We start from the raw sequence: 7,283 nt of genomic DNA on the forward strand, positions 1-7,283 counted from the left end.
TATTGGAAAAACCCGGTTCCGGGTATGAAACTGGTTCGGGTATTTGGGTATTACTAAGTACAAACCGGTTCGGGTTTTAGTACCGAAATGCATACCATATCCGTACTCTACGGGTAGAGTCGGGTACAGGTTCGGGTATCAAAATAACCGGTTCCATTTTTTTCGGGTCCGGTTCCGAGTTCGTGTTTTTTGTGCGCCTCTAGACATGGCATCACTTGTTTTTTCGATACATCTATCATTTTTTATTTTATTGTTGCATCCTGTTGTTATAAATAATAATACACTATTTCTGCCCTTAAAAAACTTAAAAGGTTGAGCGGTAGCGCTTCAACTTTCTTAATTAACTACATCTTTAGTGCAAAAAGCTGTTATTTTTATGAATATGCTACAACTGAATCAACTTTTTTTTAGCATGTGTTATTTATTTAATAATAACATACTACATTTGTCCTTAAAAGAAAACTTAGAGCGCTTTAAAAATTGGAAATTTAATATATGATGCCATCCATATGGGTTTTGCTAACCGTACTCGTTCTTTTACTCCCCCCCCCCCCCAACCCAAAAAAAAAAAAAACTTTTATTTCCCTTAACATTTTTAATTGAGATGTTTGTTTCTCTAATATTTTTATTTTATTTTATAATTCCCTTAAAATACCAAATAAAAAGCTATTAGGTTTTTATGTTTGTTTTCGGTCTTTTTATATTTTTTGAAATTGTTTTTATTACTTTACTATCTTATTAAACAAGATATTTAATTTGGGGTGGTGGGGGGGGGGGGGGGAGGATTGCTTTTCAAGTTTCCTTATGAGATTAGTCTTTGTATTTGGAACTAGTTTTGATCTTCAATTTATGGTTGAGTTTTGGTGAGTCGATCTATGAGAGTATGAGGATATGTTCTCATCTCATTAAGGTTCTCGCCTATTCATATCATGCCCTTCAGATCTCAATAGATGGATATTAATCATCCAACTTGAATATTTTCATTTCCCTAAGATTTAATATTTTTATACCAATAAGGTTTTTTATGAAATAATAAAATGGATGGATTTCGACATCATAAAAGATATTTTATTGTTTCCATATATATCAAAATTGTCAAAAAAGTTGTCATGTTATAAGCCGTTCACACAAATCATTTCATAATGAAACTTATTTAAAATACTGTCACTTTTAACATAACAAGTATCTTATTTAATGAATCTTATTTATACTAAGATGGTTGAAAAAATTATGTTTTGTGAGTGTGTAAGTCATAAGTTACAAATTTGTAATTTATAACTTATGACTTCATAAGGAGGTAAAATAAGCAATCCCAAATACCCCCTAAGTTTATACTATTGTGCCAATTAAAACCAATTTAAATAGCAATGTACATTCGTATAAGAACTATATCTACAGTTGTACACTTTTTTTTTAATTGTAATATCATTGTCGTATGTAACTGCCTATCGTGTTCTCTTTCTCTCCTTCGTTAAATCAATTGCCACAACACAAATTACATGTGTCAATAGTTTACGTGCATGTATGACGCAATATTAGGTTTTGACTCTTTTTAACCTAAATTGGAATCGAATCTGACCTAAACCGATTTAATTAGAAAAAAAAAGCTCGGTTTCGTACACTCTAATTATGAGGTTCGCAAGGAGGGATAATTTGCCCTTAACATATTCATGTTTTCGACGTATTACCTATTGATGTATTGATTGATTTTCAATAGTGTTTCTTTTAAACATTAATCATCAAGAAGTTAGTAATAAACAAATTTTTATTGTTATCGATCTATCATTATACTTAACGAATTTTATTGGGGTTTTGTTTTATACTATGGTAATATTATTCAATAAAAATATATTGTGGGTATCTTTATTCCCTATTGATTGATATCTTTTTAAAATTTTGAATGGGATTGATATCTTTTAAATTTGGAAACTACCTGATTATTAATATTTTCTGTTTGTTATGTATTATTCTGAAAAAAGAGACTTAGGGCGCAAGTAATTAAAGTAGGGTTAACTATATATATAAGCAGTGACATATCAGTCTTACATTCTCACTAGTCACTACACAAAAGAAACCCAAAACATATTTCGTATTCTTCGATCGATTTCCAGAAAACAAAAAATAATATGGCGACTCGTGTCTATGTTCTTCCGCAACATGTTAACGTGCATCATCATCACAATGTTGTTGTTAACATGCGACCTGTTATGTTACCACCAGCCGATGGCTTTCTCAAGTTAAACACGGACGGGAGTTCACGAGGGAATCCCGGTCCATCGAGTTTCGGAGGTTTGATTAGAGACGGCAAAGGAAGATGGTTGTGCGGGTACATGGGGAAGATGGAAGGCGGATCGTATACAAGTCTCGAGGCTGAAGTGTGGAGCATATACAACGGCTTACGTCTAGTGGTTCACAAGAACTTGTCACGGCTGTTAATCGAGACCGATTGTGAAACTGTTGTCGGGCTAATCTCGGATTATTATACACTTAGGGATGATCAACAGTCGCTCAAGACTGTTCTTGATGCCATTAAGGAGATGATGATGGAGCGAAAAGGCACCCTTATTCATACCAGAAGAGATGGAAACCAGTGCACGGATATGCTGGCGAAATTAGGCGGAAGGCAGTCGGAGGGATACATGGTCTTGGAGAGGCCACCGGCCCTGTTGATACCCTATTTGTTACGAGACGAAGCTGATCAGCTGATGAAATTAAGGCGTTGCTAGTAGTTTGATGAACTTGAATGTTGTTTGTTCTTGAATTAGTTTTGGTGTAAATCATTAGTTGATTTAGTTTTGGATTGTTTAGATGAGTTTTCTGAATGATATAAATGTTTTGAAGCCTTATTGAAGCTTGGTTTCCTGACCTCCAGTATTTCGTATTTTAGAATCTTGTATAGATCAAATTATGTATGATCTACTAAACATTTTTTTCCAGCAGTGACACTGTACAAATTTCATTTGTTTTGATGCAAAATCGGTTAAATATATATGTATCTAGCTCTTTCATAAAACTTTTAAATATATCTTTATCTAGCTTTAATATTATCATTTGATATATTTTTATCTAGCTCTTTAATAAAGTCAGCTGTCTTTCTGTTAATAACAATCCTCACTTTTATCTTTTAATCTCTCACAATCACCATTCACCACAAAACTTTTTAACAGAGTATGAACTAAAAGGCAGAAAACAAGGTAACAGAACCAAAATCAAATATTGGATTTAACTTAACAAATGTATGTTTAAATTATACAACTGTAAACAACACTATAACTTCAACTACTCTACAAGACAAAACAGCAGTGTGACTAACAGATGAACACTTCAAGGGCTTTTCAAACATTAAACAAACACAAACAAAACCACCAAACACATCGACACTACACTAAACAAAGAGAAACCTAAGCGTGAACCAGCGTTTGGCAGATACGGATATGCATCAGGCGGTGGCATAACACAATTATCACCATTAAAATATATTCTTCTTGGAAAAGCCCAACCCTTTTCAAATGTAAAAGTCGATTTATCTTTGCGAAATAGCAACTCTGACTGTACATTTCCCAACGGTCCCGCTTGATTCAGAAAATCGTTATAAAACTTAACTCCCCATAGCATAGCAGTATCATCTGTTCAAAACATTAACAAAACATAAGTTAGAACTTAACAACTTGCATTTCAGTTCAGTTAATCAAGAAATGATTAATAAAAAAGTCAACTTACTTATAGAAGAATAAGGAGTCAACGGTTTGTAATTGAAACTGAAAATCTGAGTAAGGTTGTCAAAGTTGGGGTGCTGAACAACTAAATTCCACTGCGAGTAATTCATCCTATAGTTAAAATTTGTAATGGTGACCTTCACGCGCCAATAATCCTTGTAGTTAAGCTTCACGTGCCAGTGAACGCGAATTGGGCACATATGTTTTGTGCATTGAACCAAAGGTGTCAAGCTGTTTTTACCGGGACCGTTCACAACTGAAGCTAGATATGGTGAGTTTGCACTGTAAAATATGTTAATCCATTAACATAAATAATCGACTTTTAACCATATACCTGAAATAAATAAATGAAAGAGAAACTTACTTTACACAACTTCCGGGATGAGTAGCATTATTTTGGCATCCGCATGTGCACGTAGGGCAGGGCACGATTGTCTCATTGTAGAAAAAAGATAGAGATACACAGCAAGTGGGAGTTTTCTGGGCCAAAAATTGTGAATATGTACACGTTACATTCCATGTCACTGAAAAATAAAGATTTAAGACATTAAGCATTTGTTAAAGGTAATATATTTTAATAAAAGTATTTAAGTATACTTACTCATAGCTTGAGTTACTCTTCTTCCATCTGGAGTAATGAACTTCGTTGGTTTACCAATTACAGCAGGCCCACATGTGTAACCGGGACCAGGTGCAAGCAAGGTGAAGTTCTTGGGTGGTTTGACCGTTTTGATGGTGGTTCCGGTGCACCGACACTTACCTGGAATGAGCTGGCATAATTGTTAGGATCTTGGGCCCACGAGTTGATAACGCCTCCTTTACATCAATTTGCAATTTGCTGGTTGTAAGGGGTTCCAGGTAATAAATCAACAATGGTTGGAGTTTTCTTGCAGCAATGCGGTTGTGCACTTTTATATTTTGAACAGTCGCCTTGCTCGGTGGCTTGACCGCCCATCATGGACCATATGACTGTTGGGTTTCAACGGTGGTTCGGAATGAAAACGGTCAAAAATATATAACCCGTTTTAGTTAATAATTATCTCGTTTCGATAGATACTAATCAATATTAATATATATATATGTATAAACGAGCTATAAAATGCAGCGGATAAATAAACGATTAACATGAACCATATACCGAAACCCAAAACCCGGATCCGATTACAACTATTATACGAGTACGATTTAAACAATAATAAACAACCATAGATTAGTATGTCGATATACCTCGGTTATCGAAACCGGGAAGACACCGAAGGCTAACGAAATAAACTAGAGGATCGACACAATCAAAATGACCAACGGAAGGCTCCGGTGACAGCGGCAACTGGTGGCGGCGGCGGCGGAGATCCGGTGGACTACAGCAGTGACTCCGATGAACAATAGCAGCTCCGCGACAGTGAATCTAGCAGCTGCAAGATCCGGCAGTAGCGAAATTCCGGTGACCGGAAAAACGGGTCACCGGAAAACGGACTGTGATGATGATGTTGAGCTGCGGCTAGGGTTTTTACTTATGTAAGGATTAGGTTATTTTATTATGTATATACAGTATACTATATATAGATGATACTTTAGTGTTTAATCAATTAATCCATTGGGCTTAAAGCCCAATTACAAGTTCAAAGCCTAATCCATTGTCGGGCCCAATTAACATTTAAGTGGGTTTTATCATTCGTTACCCCCGGTGTAACTCATACCGGGTCACATTCGGGTCGGTCGCGTTGACTTGACCTGAACCGACCATTAAATCCAACAATGACCTCTTTCTTAGCCCAGGTCCAACCCAAGGTCCACCCTGGTGGTTGAATGTGGCAGTACTGTTGGAAGTTGTACATTGTAACAACCGCCTGTGGGAAAAAACGCAATTAACGGATAAGCAGTTTTTATAAGCAATTCAAGCACCCTCAAGTCTATACTAGAAGAACAAAAAAACATTACTGTTTGATACTTACAACATAGCCATCAGGGGTCCAACTTATAATATCCCATTTGATTGTAATGTTTCCATTCGGGTCAAGTGCATCATAGGCTTCTGCAAATTAACAAACAAACGAACGGGTCAAGAGTAGAAAACCGAAATATTACAAAACATGGAAAATCATCATATGATGCGACACATGATCTGAATTATATAATATTATAGAAAATTATAATTGTTAATTAACCATTTGCTAAGAACCTCTCAACAACTAGCCCATACAAGTCATGAAGATTTAAAAAAATTAAGTCAAACACAGACCTAATACTAATAAATATTAACTAATCTTTGTCTTCAAAGCAATTTTGCATAATAACAAATACAAACCACTCAAGGGATTGAGAATTACATTAAAGAAAATGAGATCTAAAACTATGAATAAAAAACATAACAGGCCCATAAAGATTCAAGATCTTGGCTACCAATTTGCATAAATTAAAGAATTTGTCTCACAAAACTGATTAGATCATTGAAATCTCACAGACCCATGATTCAATTGAGCTATAAATCAATAAAGATCGAATCTTTATAATCTCAAAACCCCAAAAACTAATCTGACGAATACCCAATCACCCACTAATCAAGTAACCAGCTTTCTCACTATATTATAGTTCTACAAAATCTCACAGACCCACAAGTCAATTGAACCATAGAAGTACAATTCTTGGCTAACAAAAGTCAAAATGAATGGAATTAAGCAAATTTAGAAGCCCAAATAGGTTATAAAAATGCAGAGTAAGTATACAAACCTGTACAAGTGAATGAAGAAAGCAAGATGGCAAGAACAATTGTGGAAATTGAGAATCTTGTGACAGATCTGAAGCAGCAATCCATTACTTGCTTCCAAGATTCACTAGATCCGTGAGCCTTTGTAGCCCTGTTTTCTTAAGTGTGTGTGTGTGAGAGAGAGAGAGATGTAACACAAAGCCGAGATTTGGTCGTTATTAAAAGAGAAAAGCTTACCCAATTACGCACACTTGTTATATTAAAATGTAATTCGTTTGGTGAAATTTATACATCTTGTGCGTCAAATATAAGATGTCTTTTTTTATTGGAGTAAGAGAAGATAAAAGATAATTATAAACCAATTATTGAAATCAGATCTAATTTTTTTAACGGTAAAAAAATGCTGTTTACGGTGAAATATGAGGAACTTAATCTATGTGGTTATCTTATTTACTTGTTGGTGGTTGTGGAAAGTTAGGAATGATGTAATATTTATGGGTGATAGATTGGAAAATATTAAAGTTAGCACATTTTCTTGAATCAAACACCAAGATACAAGCTCTAGATTGGTCTAATTGATGTATATTTGATTGTTCTTGGATGTTGTAGTGGGGTGTGATGTTGCTTTGTTTTGTTCCGCCTTTGGTGTTTGTTGTTTGTAGTTGGTTTGCACTTTATTGGGTCTAGCCATTTGCTATGTTTCTTATTATAGGTTGTCTTTTTTCTCAAAAAAAAAGTTACAATAGGGTCTTTTCAACAACGAAGATGCATCTTGCTTTTTTTTTTTTAAATCCAAAGAAACGTAGCTGATTTTATCATCTCCATTACCACTCTCGTTCAATAGGATTTATTATTGAAAGGAT

At 34.9% G+C, this 7,283-nt stretch overlaps 1 pseudogene across 1 annotated transcript; it reads right to left on the bottom strand.

The window, feature by feature from the left end:
- Positions 1–3,281: 3,281 nt before the first annotated feature.
- On the bottom strand, positions 3,282–6,630 carry LOC143545176 (protein COBRA-like; annotated as a pseudogene). The gene is made up of 7 exons (XR_013137380.1): positions 6,444–6,630; positions 5,669–5,748; positions 5,472–5,563; positions 4,318–4,681; positions 4,081–4,240; positions 3,721–3,998; positions 3,282–3,626 (listed from the first exon to the last, which is right to left on the bottom strand). The product of XR_013137380.1 is annotated as a protein COBRA-like (transcript).
- Positions 6,631–7,283: the final 653 nt, after the last annotated feature.

Source organism: Bidens hawaiensis, unplaced genomic scaffold, assembly GCF_021521415.1.
Source record: "Bidens hawaiensis isolate Kalapana, Puna unplaced genomic scaffold, B.hawaiensis_p1.1 tig00013865_1, whole genome shotgun sequence".
Taxonomy (NCBI): Eukaryota; Viridiplantae; Streptophyta; class Magnoliopsida; order Asterales; family Asteraceae; genus Bidens; species Bidens hawaiensis.